We start from the raw sequence: 14,703 nt of genomic DNA, 5'->3' as shown, positions 1-14,703 counted from the left end.
CCCGACGCGTTTCATCCTATCTCGGACTCATCAGGGGAGTGTGGACAATAGCTGAAAGTAGCTGCGTTACCTGTTCCCCGCCTGTGTCTCGTACAAATAATCCAGAACCGGAAGTGCGTCAGACGCCCACAAACTGTGACCGCGCATGACACACCTCCCTACACTGGACCGCGCATAGGTGAAGCGCACCTAGTGCGCCTGCGTGTGATGTAATGGATAGGCGGAATGCCGAAGTGAGCTATACGCCGCGCGCGATCCTTCTATATCCAAAGTACTCATTAGTACTTGTGGAGCGCATGAGATGCGCATGCGTATAACGTAGCTAGCGATATGTTCTTGTGTGTGACGACAGATACCCCTGTCTTCCTGATATACAAGTAAATTATCGCCCATATATGAGCCAGCATATGTGTAAGTCCAAATAATGGACCCTCCTTTAAAGGGAATCACCGGGCTAGCCTCATGACTGTGTATTCACCGAAGGAAACAAAGAAGCCACCTATGGAGATATATAAAGGGGCTTAACATGAAGTCCTTATTATATTAATCAAGTGCATCATATAAAAATGATACAGGCAAACAAGGGGGATACACAGAAGCAAAAAATAGGATACATATTGGTAGTCTTTCCCAACTAAGTTCCCATTAAATCCAAATGGCATGATTCAGGCTTTACATTGGGCTTTTTTTGAAAAAAATTGGAAAACTGAAAAAAGATAAAAAAGATGCCAAAAGAACAGATTATATTTATATATTATACAAAAGAACAAAAAACCAATGGAAAAAAGGAGTCGCACTTGGTTGAAAAGCCAAACAAGTGCCGAAAAAATTCATAACGAAAAAAATCCAGTGAGAGATACCACCGCCTCTTATCAAAGAGACTACGCTGTCCTCTGGTCGCAGACTGCACTTACATGATCCTGCCTGTCGCGGAGGTTGGCACCCTAGAAACCTGCGCAGATGGCGCCCCCACTCAACGGCGGCTGTCCCTATCTAACTGACCCTGTTGGGCCCTATATAGATAGAGAAATTGTGTGAGATATGATACACTTTGCATTAGCCAGAGTAGAGGCCAAAAGGGTGCAAATTCATAAGGCTACAAAGGTAAAGGGGTGCAATTTCCCTCTAAAAACCCTGCCTATCGTGGAGGTTGGCACCCTAAAAAAACCTGCGCAAAAGGCGCCCCCACTCACCGGAGGCTGTCCCTCACAGCTGTCCCTAAAGAAAAGGGTAGGGGAGAGAGAAATGGACAAGAGGGAGTGAAAGAGCGGTTACAGAAAGCAGCTATATGACAATTGTTCATTCAAACCCTCTGGTCGTGTTGTTTTCAGAGTGAAAATCCATCTGCTTTCTTTCTGTAATATAAGTTTGTCCCAGTCCCCTCCCCTTGTTGGTGGTTTGACCTTGTCTATGCCCATGAATTTGATCTTATCGAATTCCCCCTGATGGTATAGGTTCATGTGGTTGGCGACTGGTGTGTCCCTTTTGTTGATTATGTCACGGACATGTTCACCAACTCTCTTACGAAATTCTCTCTTTGTTTTCCCAACATACTCCATACCACACTCACATGTGGCCTTGTACACTATGCCTTTAGTGCTGCAATTTATAAAGTGTCGAATGGAGTATGTGATCCCTGTAACAGTGCTTGAGAAAGATTTACCAGGCTGAATGGATTTGCAGGCCTTACATTTCCCACATTTATAACATCCCTTGGTCTGATTTGACAGAAAATGTGTTTTTGGAGCCAGCTGGTAATGGCTGTGCACCAGCCTATCGCCCAATGACCTACCCCTTCTGAAGGTAATCTGGGGAGAAGAGGGGAGCTGATCTTTTATGTCCTCGTCCATCATCAGTATGGGCCAGTGTTTCTGAAGGATATCTCTAACTTCCCTGGCACCACTGGAAAATCTAGTGATGAACCGGATGATGGAATCATCTTCCTCTTTTTGTTTAGGGATTAGTAATTCCCTTCTCTCTTTCCTGATTGATTCCTTATATGCCTTGTTCAGGACATGCTCAGGATACCCCCTTTCTAAAAATCTTGTTCGTAGATCATTGGCCTGTTCTTGGAATGAGCTCAAACTTGAACAATTCCTCCTCATTCTCAGGTATTGACCTTTTGGTATACCCCTCTTGAGTGGGACAGGATGGTTACTTTCCCACCTCAAGAGGGAATTTGTAGCTGTACTTTTCCTGTGTGTGCTGGTCATAATCGCTCCATTAGTATCTTTAACGATACATATGTCCAAAAACGCCAATTTAGAGGGGTTGGTTTCATAGGTGAAATGTGGCCCAATGTCATTTTGGTTTAGACCATCCACAAATTGTCCAAATTCAGTGATGTTACCCCTCCAGATGACCAGAATATCGTCTATGTATCTTAACCACAAAATTATTCTGTCATCTGGGCAGGAGGGAGGGTCATTAAACACAATTGTCTCCTCCCACCAGCCCGGGAGCAAATTTGCATACGAGGGCGCACAAGGGCTGCCCATCGCAGTGCCCCTGAGCTGGTGGTAAATTTTGTTGTCAAACAGGAAAACATTCTTTGTGAGACAAAAGTTCAAAGCCCTCATTATGAATTCGTTATGTTTAGTGTATTGTGTGCCTCTGGTGTTAAGATAGTAGTTTACAGCCTTTAGGCCCATGTCGTGTGGAATGGAGGAGTACAGTGCTTCCACATCTATACTACCTAGTATCATGTCTGAATCCAGGAAAACTCCATCCAGTTTACCCAAGAGGTCGGTGGTATCCCGCACAAACGAATTCAATGATCCAACAAAAGGTTTAAGAATCCTGTCCACATAAATTCCAAGTTTCTCGGTAATACTGCCAACTTCCTAATTCCAAAACATCCAGTCTTGTCCACATTCTACTGTCTCCTAAAAATTCACAAGGGCACATCCCCTCTAAAGGGTAGGCCCATTGTATCTGGGAATGGCAGTATTACCGAGAAACTTGGAATTTATGTGGACAGGATTCTTAAACCTTTTGTTGGATCATTGAATTCGTTTGTGCGGGATACCACCGACCTCTTGGGTAAACTGGATGGAGTTTTCCTGGATTCAGACATGATACTAGGTAGTATAGATGTGAAAGCACTGTACTCCTCCATTCCACACGACATGGGCCTAAAGGCTGTAAACTACTATCTTAACACCAGAGGCACACAATACACTAAACATAACGAATTCATAATGAGGGCTTTGAACTTTTGTCTCACAAAGAATGTTTTCCTGTTTGACAACAAAATTTACCACCAGCTCAGGGGCACTGCGATGGGCAGCCCTTGTGCGCCCTCGTATGCAAATTTGCTCCTGGGCTGGTGGGAGGAGATAATTGTGTTTAATGACCCTCCCTCCTGCCCAGATGACAGAATAATTTTGTGGTTAAGATACAAAGACGATATTCTGGTCATCTGGAGGGGTAACATCACTGAATTTGGACAATTTATGGATGGTTTAAACCAAAATGACATTGGGCTACATTTCACCTATGAAACCAACCCCTCTAAATTGGCGTTTTTGGACATATGTATCATTAAAGATACTAATGGAGCGATTATGACCAGCACACACAGGAAAAGTACAGCTACAAATTCCCTCTTGAGGTGGGAAAGTAACCATCCTGTCCCACTCAAGAGGGGTATACCAAAAGGTCAATACCTGAGAATGAGGAGGAATTGTTCAAGTTTGAGCTCATTCCAAGAACAGGCCAATGATCTACGAACAAGATTTTTAGAAAGGGGGTATCCTGAGCATGTCCTGAACAAGGCATATAAGGAATCAATCAGGAAAGAGAGAAGGGAATTACTAATCCCTAAACAAAAAGAGGAAGATGATTCCATCATCCGGTTCATCACTAGATTTTCCAATGGTGCCAGGGAAGTTAGAGATATCCTTCAGAAACACTGGCCCATACTGATGATGGACGAGGACATAAAAGATCAGCTCCCCTCTTCTCCCCAGATTACCTTCAGAAGGGGTAGGTCATTGGGCGATAGGCTGGTGCACAGCCATTACCAGCCGGCTCCAAAAACACATTTTCTGTCAAATCAGACCAAGGGATGTTATAAATGTGGGAAATGTAAGGCCTGCAAATCCATTCAGCCTGGTAAATCTTTCTCAAGCACTGTTACAGGGATCACATACTCCATTCGACACTTTATAAATTGCAGCACTAAAGGCATAGTGTACAAGGCCACATGTGAGTGTGGTATGGAGTATGTTGGGAAAACAAAGAGAGAATTTCGTAAGAGAGTTGGTGAACATGTCCGTGACATAATCAACAAAAGGGACACACCGGTCGCCAACCACATGAACCTATACCATCAGGGGGAATTCGATAAGATCAAATTCATGGGCATAGACAAGGTCAAACCACCAACAAGGGGAGGGGACTGGGACAAACTTATATTACAGAAAGAAAGCAGATGGATTTTCACTCTGAAAACAACACGACCAGAGGGTTTGAATGAACAATTGTCATATAGCTGCTTTCTGTAACCGCTCTTTCACTCCCTCTTGTCCATTTCTCTCTCCCCTACCCTTTTCTTTAGGGACAGCTGTGAGGGACAGCCTCCGGTGAGTGGGGGCGCCTTTTGCGCAGGTTTTTTTAGGGTGCCAACCTCCACGATAGGCAGGGTTTTTAGAGGGAAATTGCACCCCTTTACCTTTGTAGCCTTATGAATTTGCACCCTTTTGGCCTCTACTCTGGCTAATGCAAAGTGTTTCATATCTCACACAATTTCTCTATCTATGAAGGGCCCAACAGGGTCAGTTAGATAGGGACAGCCGCCGTTGAGTGGGGGCGCCATCTGCGCAGGTTTCTAGGGTGCCAACCTCCGCGACAGGCAGGATCATGTAAGTGCAGTCTGCGACCAGAGGACAGCGTAGTCTCTTTGATAAGAGGCGGTGGTATCTCTCACTGGATTTTTTTCGTTATGAATTTTTTCGGCACTTGTTTGGCTTTACAATCAAGTGCGACTCCTTTTTTCCATTGGTTTTTTGTTCTTTTGTATAATATATAAATATAATCTGTTCTTTTGGCATCTTTTTTATCTTTTTTCAGTTTTCCAATTTTTTTTCAAAAAAAGCCCAATGTAAAGCCTGAATCATGCCATTTGGATTTAATGGGAACTTAGTTGGGAAAGACTACCAATATGTATCCTATTTTTTGCTTCTGTGTATCCCCCTTGTTTGCCTGTATCATTTTTATATGATGCACTTGATTAATATAATAAGGACTTCATGTTAAGCCCCTTTATATATCTCCATAGGTGGCTTCTTTGTTTCCTTCGGTGAATACACAGTCATGAGACTAGCCCGGTGATTCCCTTTAAAGGAGGGTCCATTATTTGGACTTACACATATGCTGGCTCATATATGGGCGATAATTTACTTGTATATCAGGAAGACAGGGGTATCTGTCGTCACACACAAGAACATATCGCTAGCTACGTTATACGCATGCGCATCTCATGCGCTCCACAAGTACTAATGAGTACTTTGGATATAGAAGGATCGCGCGCGGCGTATAGCTCACTTCGGCGTTCCGCCTATCCATTACATCACACGCAGGCGCACTAGGTGCGCTTCACCTATGCGCGGTCCAGTGTAGGGAGGTGTGTCATGCGCGGTCACAGTTTGTGGGCGTCTGACACACTTCCGGTTCTGGATTATTTGTACAAGACTCAGGCGGGGAACAGGTAACGCAGCTACTTTCAGCTATTGTCCACACTCCCCTGATGAGTCCGAGATAGGATGAAACGCGTCGGGAGACGCTCTTGAGGCTCTTTATCCACCTCCCACTACTGAAAGCACATGTAACCTTGCAGCGACATGGTACAGCTTCTCCGGGAACCGGGTGAGATCTAACCTTATCACCGCATGTTAATTGGAAGCAAACACACATGTTTATTATCCCTGTTTTGGTGCTATCTGAGTATGCATAGGGGGTGTTTGGTCTTCCAACGCGGGTTAGGCATGTGGCCATTTGCATTATTACATTAGGTTTCCCTGGTTAAGGTATGCGGATTAGGGGTTGTTAGCCCGTCATATATACGGTTACCTGGGCATGCTATTTGCCACTCTGAGCCTCAAATATATTTTTTTCTACTTAGCTTTGTTGCTATTTAGCATACTGATGTACATGTGTGTGCTTCATGTCATTTCCGCTGTATGTTTACTAAGTGCATGATACTATGATAAGTGCTTTTCTTACACATAGCTGTAACTATATAGATTTTACAGGTCATTAGTCTGCCTATATCTAACAGCGTATTGTGTTAAATATATATATACACTTCTTATATACCCCTTGGTCATCCCAGTTTGGGGTTAGGTCCCAGCGATATCTTTTTTACACGCTGGTACAGTTCTATACAGCACTTGTGAACTTTTTCATTACGGGATGATATTGTGCCCATTGTGCCTTGTGTGGTGATCCTCTCGTGGCCGGTATTTTTCCATATTGGTACCGGTCAGGGACTATTGAGCTAAGAATCACATTCTCACACCTATTGGGATAGGCTCTCATTGGAGCACAGTATTCCATTGTCATCAGTATTTTTATTCCCTCCCTTCTTTGTGTCTTGTGGTGTCATGTTCGTGATTTTTTTCACTTAGGTGTTTTTATACGGGCACTCTATATGTTGTTTTTTTTGGAGACCTCGTGGATGCAGTAGACATCCATCTTCCTTCCGGGGACCAGATAGATAGGGAGTTTGGCGCTCACCAGGGTCAGTGGGCTCCCTGGGTCCAGAATTCTAGTCACACACTCTACATTCACTTCCACAGTACAGCTCTGCGACATCTTGTCAGATGGACATCTTGTCAGTACATAATCCATGTTTGAACACTGATACCACCAACAGTCCCTCGGCGCATATGCCACTGCCCTTTTTGGGCCACCACCCCTTTTGGTACTCCACCACCTTTTGTGTCACCACCCCCTTTTGGGACTCCACCCCATTTGGGACTCCACCCTTTGGGGGTTACCACCCCTTTTGGGACTCCACCACCATTCAGGCAACCATCCTTCCTTGGGGTGTACGCCGTGGAATCTCCATGGCCCTCTCAGGCCCCTCACCCCTGTGCACGGCAGTCTACTTGCCCCAACAGTTTCACACAGTGCGGCAGTTCTCTGCAAGGCTCTGCACCACTCTGCACCTCTCTGCATTGCTCTGCATGGTTCCACAAGGCTCTGCACAGCTCTGCCAGGTTCTGCTCTGCAGATTTCAAGGACCAGCCAATCCACAGCAAGCTGCCCGGAGTTCTGCACCTCTCTGCATTGCTCTGCATGGTTCCACAAGGCCCTGCACAGCTCTGCCAGGTTCTGCTCTGCAGATTTCATGGACCAGCCAATCCACAGCAAGCTGCCCGGAGTTCATGGACCCGCTGATCCACAACAAGCCACCTGGAGTTTGTGGACCCACCGATCCACAGCAGGCACCTGCTGAAATCCTCCCAGGTACCTCCTGGACCGATGCCCGCAGTGTAGCAGCAATTGTAGGGATCGTAGCTACTCAGATGCAGCAGGAGGAAGACAGGAGGTACGTTTCTTTAAAAGAAAATCCGTGCGGCTTTATTTGCTCCATGAACCCCTAAGCACAAAAGGTAAACGGCCTTCAGAGCATGCAAAACAACACAAAATGTCCTTAGCCAGGCTCTCTGATCCCTCAGGCCTGTGGGCACACAGGCTGGTGTAATGTCCAGCAGGCAGGCTCAGTCTGGAGCCACATACACAGGAGGCCTTCTATCTCCCAAGACACAGACCATGTGCAAACGACAGCCTTCATTATGTAGGCTGTAACCATACCCATATGTGAGGTATGTGGGTAGCCAGACCCTCCTATCTCTCACAGCTACCCGCCACCCGGTCCCAGGTGCACTAAACGACATCTTAGTGCTCATGTGCACTAAAGAAAAGTACTCCAGGTTAGATCACAGGGAGCAGCCATCCCTGTGACACATACCTCCCATTGATTATACGGCCATTTGCTCCTTACAGTATATAAAAATAAATCTACCCTCCAGGTCTTTTTTTTACCAATTGAACCAACCATATCAGTGACTTATGCACAATAGTGACTACCCCTCTAGAATAGGAAGTGTGTGGCTTGTTTTTGCCATTGTATCCAAGGTTTATTCATTTTGGATATAGAGTCTGGTGTTAAGTGGGTTTTCTGAAGGCATATTATCTGTGCCTGCGATTTACGTACCTGGGGAATACCGTATTCCATTTTCTGGCATTTCCCAGCCACCTAATGTTCCATGAAAGGAATTTAAGCGATGCCATAAAGACTCCATATTGAATTTTGATATAGGATACTATTCCCTTCCAGAGTGATTACATTTTTATTTGCAGACCGCCCTTGGACGATGAAGTATAGGTACAATGCTTACAGTCAACCATTGACCAATATTGGCCATAGAAATACAACTGGGGATGCCTATAAACTTTCCAAAACTTAAGTATAGGCATAAGAAAATGCTTATATTATTTTCTATCTATCTGAACCACTAAAAACAATTATATTCAATGCATACCTCTTAAAAAATTTTTTTTATAAAAGGCTTCTACAGAATTGTTGGTCCGACTCCCCCAGTTTTTGGTGAACCTAGAGGGCAACCGAGTTTTTGAGCCAGGGATCAAGATGCTAGCAGCGGGAGAAATGGGTATCTTGCCGCCATCCCATTTCGGATTCTTAATAATCTCCATCCGCCTTTCCTAAAAGCATTAACATGGGGAGGTATCAAATCAGAACATGAATCCCACCCTTTCACTATACACTGCTGGCTAATATATTCAGGGGAGGTAAAACATCTTTTAGTTAACCAGTTTATTAACATTTTAACAAGTCGGTATAAGAATAGACTCTGTTCCAATAGTCAGAGAGATATTTAAATTGGTCACTCTAATAACCGCACACAGATGTAGATATAACTATCATCAAACAATTTTTAAGCAGTAACTTACTGGGATCAGGTAAAAGTCTCCATCTGAAGCATAAAATTCAGTGTTAATACAATAAACTGTTCAGATTAATATGGATTTTCATTACTTTCTCTGGCGCCTTTCTCTCCCGGAAATTCACTTTTCTGCTTCCGCTGGATTCAGAAAGAAAATTACCCTCTCACCATCTACCACCATTAGCCTGGCTGGGTATGCCATTGAATAAATCACATTGGAACTTTTCAGGCGTCTCTTAGTTGATATAAATGAAGCTCTCCGTTTCTGCAAATCAGCTGAAGAATCCGGAAACCACCCGGTGTGTCCTCTCCACCCCATATGCAGCAGAGAAGATGGCTCCCAGAAATAGATCCCGTATCCATTTTTCCACAGTCATAATTTTTTTGTAAGCACATTTCCATTTTATGTTCTATCACTGGGATACGTTTGGTTCTCCAGACTCGAGATTCTGTCCTCTACCTGTTGAACTTTCTTTCCCAGATTTGACATGTCATTTCGGAAGAGTCCTAAATAAGTTTTAACCTCTTCAATTTTCCCAGTCAGGGAAGCTGTGCTGCTTTGGATGTCAGTTAGCAGATGTGCGAATACCTGTTTCAGAGTGGGTTCTGAATCCATATCCTTTGGTTCTTGTGACATTGATGTCTCTCCTTGAGACAATTTGTTTAAGGGTTTCTGAGTTGTCGTCAAATTCATTCCCCTGGCATAGCTCCTCAGCTTGTCAGCTGCAGATTGTGATTTATTAGGACTCATAATGCTTTCCCCAAATTATGTATGCAATATGAGAGTAAGTCTTATGACTGGTTATTCAGTATGAATTGATAGGATAACGTTAGAAGTTCGGATATTAATAGTAAGAGGGTTACAAAGTCATGTCCCTACGCAATTTTGCTGCATAATTATGTTCAACAGGCACAATTCTCAAAAAGAGCACTAGATGGCATCAGCGCCCTGCAGCCTGCAAGTGCATAGAGTTTTATCACACTGGCCAAGTGTCTCCAGCTTGCCCCAGGAAATCACTCCAAACAATGAGGGGAGGGGGGGAAAGAGGGGAAGTTGTTCACCTTCCTTAAGGTACTGTCACACATAACGATATCGTTAACGATATTGTTGCTTTTTGTGACGTAGCAACGATATCGTTAAGGAAATCGTTATGTGTGACAGCGACCAACGATCAGGCCCCTGCTGGGAGATCGTTGGTCGCTGAGGAAAGTCCAGAACTTTATTTCGTCGCTGGACTCCCTGCTGACATCGCTGAATCGGCGTGTGTGACGCCGATCCAGCAATGTCTTCACTGGTAACCAGGGTAAACATCGGGTTACTAAGCGCAGGGCCGTGCTTAGTAACCCGATGTTTACCCTGGTTACCAGCGTAAACGTTAAAAAAACAAACACTACATACTGTTAGGTGTCGAGTTCCCGCTTCTGCACAAGTGGAATCTCGAGCCATCTCCGCTGCGGTCTCCCATTCTTATCCAGCCGCAGTGGAGTCTGCTCAGCAGAGACGTCGGTCCCAGCGTCTTGCTCAGTCTCACTCTGTACAAAGAGTTACTGCTGCTTTTCCTGCTTCTGCCATTGAAGTTAGTGTTGGGCAGCGGCGAGCAGATGCTTTTGGGGCTAAGTCCTGCTTTTCTCTTTCTGAGCATGCCCAGGGCAAGATCTCCCATTGGAGATCGAGGGTCACATGCTCAGGTACTGCAGCACATCCCATTGGTCCTCCAGGAAGGTCCTGAAAGGGCAAAACTTTGGTAGCAGCTTCCCATTGGTCCTTTATTGGAAGGTCCTGAATGTGCTGCAACTATATAAGCTGCGCATGACCGCACGGCCATGCGCTAGTGTACATTTGTAAATGTGTGTGTGTTGTGAGTGAAAGTCGCTCTTTAAATAACCCTCCCTATTGGATGACTGTTCGTGGAAGGTGTATGTTTGCTATCTAGCGCCCGACTTAGCCATCAGCACGTAAACACACAATACAGCGTCTTATTGCTGTGACCGCCAGTGCGGCGCCTTGTGCTTTCACAGCGCTTTCCTGACCCAAGCCTGGGTGGTTAGTGGCGTTCGCCAGTGCGGCACTGCATGCACTCTCGTGCTTCTATTGCTGTCACTCTGACACCTCAGTAGCGGTGTCGAGCGCATGAGGTCTATGTACTCAAATCCTGTGTCTTGGGATTGAGTTCCGAGACTCGTTGCTTGCGCTCTTGGTGCGGTACCATGGCCCTGTGACGTAACAGGGTTCGCTTCCTTCACACAGGGTGAGGTTAGCCCATGTGTGTATTCACTTTGTACCGCCATATAGTCCGTCATTACTTGGCAGCAGGTTCCATCTCTGCACGGTGGACCCCGGGCTGCGAACGCACCATACTCTATCTGTCTTATTATTTGGTGCGTTCCGCTAGCCCTAACACTTACCTTCAGCTGTCTGTCCCCGGCGCTGTGCTTCTCTGCACTCCTCCTTCATCCTGTGTCAGCGCCGGCCAGCCGGAAAGAAGAGCGGTGACGTCACCGCTCTGCTTTCCGGCTGACCGGCGCTGACAGTGCAGAGGAAAGCAGAGCGCCGGAGGACAGACAGCTGAAGGTAAGTATGTAGTGTTTGTTTTTTTAACGTTTACGCTGGTAACCAGGGTAAACATTGGGTTACTAAGCGCGGCCCTGCGCTTAGTAACCCGATGTTTACCCTGGTTACCGGGGACCTCGGGATCGTTGGTCGCTGGAGAGCTGTCTGTGTTACAGCTCTCCAGCGACCACACAGCGACGCTGCAGCGATCGACATCATTGTCGGTATCGCTGCAGCGTCGCTTAGTGTGAAGGTACCTTTAGTCTGTAAACCCCCATACCTCTGCTGCAGCTAGCCAGCTATCTTTCCCAGCTGTTTCAGGATCTCCTGCCTGCCACGTCGTGTCTCTTCTCCAACTCCAATGTCTTCTCCACGTGCCAGGGAAATCCCAAGATGGGCCCCGCACCTCAGGTCAGTTCCCGCCACCAGCGGTCCCACGTCTCCAGGGGACCCAGGTCTCAGCACCCAGCCCACAGGCGCTCTACTCAGCCCCCTCGATGTCTTCAGCTCACCCGGGAATCGACCTGTAGGTGAGTCACTGACCAGATGTCTGTCGACTCCGAGCGCATCCAGTGCGCCGCTGCATCAGCTTTGCACGTGTGCGTTTTCCGGGACAAGTGCTAACTCAAATCCTTCCTGTCGGCTCCCTGGTGTCTCCTCCAGCCATACTGAGACAACAACCTGCCGTTTACTAGGCAGGAACTCGATGTTTGTGAAAATGATGGGGACAGCTCAGTGCTGCACGTCTGCTCTCTTCAGTGTCTTTAGCCACGCCCCACCTGCGTTATTTTTGATGGTCAACAAAATATGATTTTCTAGTAATTTATTTTTCACACTCTACTGTAGGTATGATAAGGGTTTCTCTCTGTGTGAGATTTTTGATGTTTAAAGGGGATATCCACTACTTGGACAACCCCTTCTCACTGGAATGGAAAAGATTTATCCAGCTTCTACTCTACAATTCCAAGACATGTTTAAAGTTATGAATTCTTTATTTTTTCAAAGTTAAAATATATATTATTTTTTTCTTTCTTGGTTGAAACATGCAGGGAAAATGTATTTAAAGATCATAGAAAACATAGGGAAAAGACTAGTAGAATTCCAAATGCTTTTTGAAAGCATGTGCATTCTTAAACTTGTATAAAACCTGAGGTTTGTTTTGCGCTATGCGAATAATCTCCACCTAAAAATGACAAAACCTTCCTGTTTCCTATGAAGCCGACAGCTTAAATAGCGAATCTGCCCACATTAATTAAAAGCACCACAATGATATAGAAATAAATAACTATAAAAACAATCCAAAAAGTCTTCCTTTAACTGAATATCAACTATTTCAAGTGCCTCAAGTTCATTAGCAGTTCAATATAATAAAGCGCTAGTAAGTACCTCTTTAAAGGGAACCTGTCACCCCGTTTTTTTCAAGAAGGCGTGGTGACAGCGCTGTTTCTCCCCCAGATCTCCGTTGGTGGCGTAGTGGTGTGCGCATGTCCAAGTGGCGAATCCACTGCGCAGCTTCAAGGAAAATTGCGCGATCTGCGCTATTCAGGCGTTTATCGGTGGGCGCGGCCATCTTTGTGAGGCCGCGCGTGCGCAGATGGTTCTTCTCGGCTTCCCGGGGCTTCAGGAAAATGGCCGCGGGATGCCGCGCGTGCGCAGATGGAGATTGCGGCGGCCATTTTCCTGCAGGAGAGATGCGAACTCGGCTTCAGGAAAATGGCCGTCGAGATCGCCATCTTCGCACGCGCGGCATCCCGCGGCCATTTTCCTGAAGCCCCAGGAAGCCGATAAGAGCCATCTGCACATCTGGCCGCGCCCACCGATAAACGCCTGAATAGCGCAGATCGCGCTATTTTCCTTGAAGCTGCGCAGTGGATTCGCCACTTGGACACTTGCGCACACCACTACGCCACCAACGGAGATCTGGGGAGAAACAGGGCTGTCACCACGCCCATATGACCTGACCAGCGTGAGTGACAGCCCAAAACGGCGACTTTACAAAGGTATTTCGGCAGCATAGGTGGGGAATAAAGGCTCCAAAATACACTAATGTAAAGCCCAGCTCTGCCCCTATTTAACGCTATTTTTAGCTCTTCTTGAAAAAACGGGGTGACAGGTTCCCTTTAAACAATGATATCAGTCTTCGCAGTAGAGATGCAGTCCCAGATGCTATCCGGAAGGAATCCGAGGTGGAAGAAATGTTTTTTCAGGAGTGTAGTCCCGGCCGGTGACATACACCCCCCATACGTCCTCAATGATGGTGCACAATTGAAGCCGGTACACGTTTGGAACCTGTGGCGCTGCAAGTCTATAAACAGCGCCATATCTTCTTACTGGAAGCGGATACATAAATTGTATATAAGGAAGTCTTTGATGATATTGAACCATCCCTGATGAAGAAGACCGTGATCTTCAAATTGCGTAGGAACTGGTCCACATAGCGTTCCTTACTTTGGACGGTCACATGATCACCTACATCACGCAAGGTCCTGTTCCGGTGTCTGCAGCGCCACAGGTTCCAAGTGTGTACCGGCTTCAATTGTGCACCATCATTGAGGACGTATGGGGGGTGTATGTCACTGGCCGGGACTACACTCCTGAAGAAACATTTCTTCCACCTCGGATTCCTTCCGGATAGCATCTGGGACTGCATCTCTACTGCAGAGACTGATATCATTGTTTAAAGAGGTACTTACTAGCGCTTTATTATATTGAACTGCTAATGAACTTGAGGCACTTGAAATAGTTGATATTCAGTTAAAGCAAGACTTTTTGGATTGTTTTTATAGTTATTTATTTCTATATCATTGTGGTGCTTTTAATTAATGTGGGCAGATTCGCTATTTAAGCTGTCGGCTTCATAGGAAACAGGAAGCTTTTGTCATTTTTAGGTGGAGATTATTCGCATAGCGCAAAACAAACCTCAGGTTTTATATATTCTACTATTGACAATATTGGTGTTTTTTGTTCTGTTTTTGCAGCTGCAAGAAGATCTTATTTCCCCTAATACTGCCGCTTTTGCGCCGACCACACTATATATTTGATACATTCTTAAACTTGATTCACTATCTTCCCTTTTTGGACACATCAAACAATAAGAGTAGGCCAGAGAGCAGCCACAGCCTTGGTTACCTGTTGATGTTCAATGCATCCGAAGGCAGGAGCAGTGAATCAATCAAC

This window comes from Ranitomeya imitator, chromosome 2 (genome assembly GCF_032444005.1).
Source record: "Ranitomeya imitator isolate aRanImi1 chromosome 2, aRanImi1.pri, whole genome shotgun sequence".
Classification (NCBI taxonomy): Eukaryota; Metazoa; Chordata; class Amphibia; order Anura; family Dendrobatidae; genus Ranitomeya; species Ranitomeya imitator.
Note: the sequence above shows the minus strand (reverse complement) of the source record.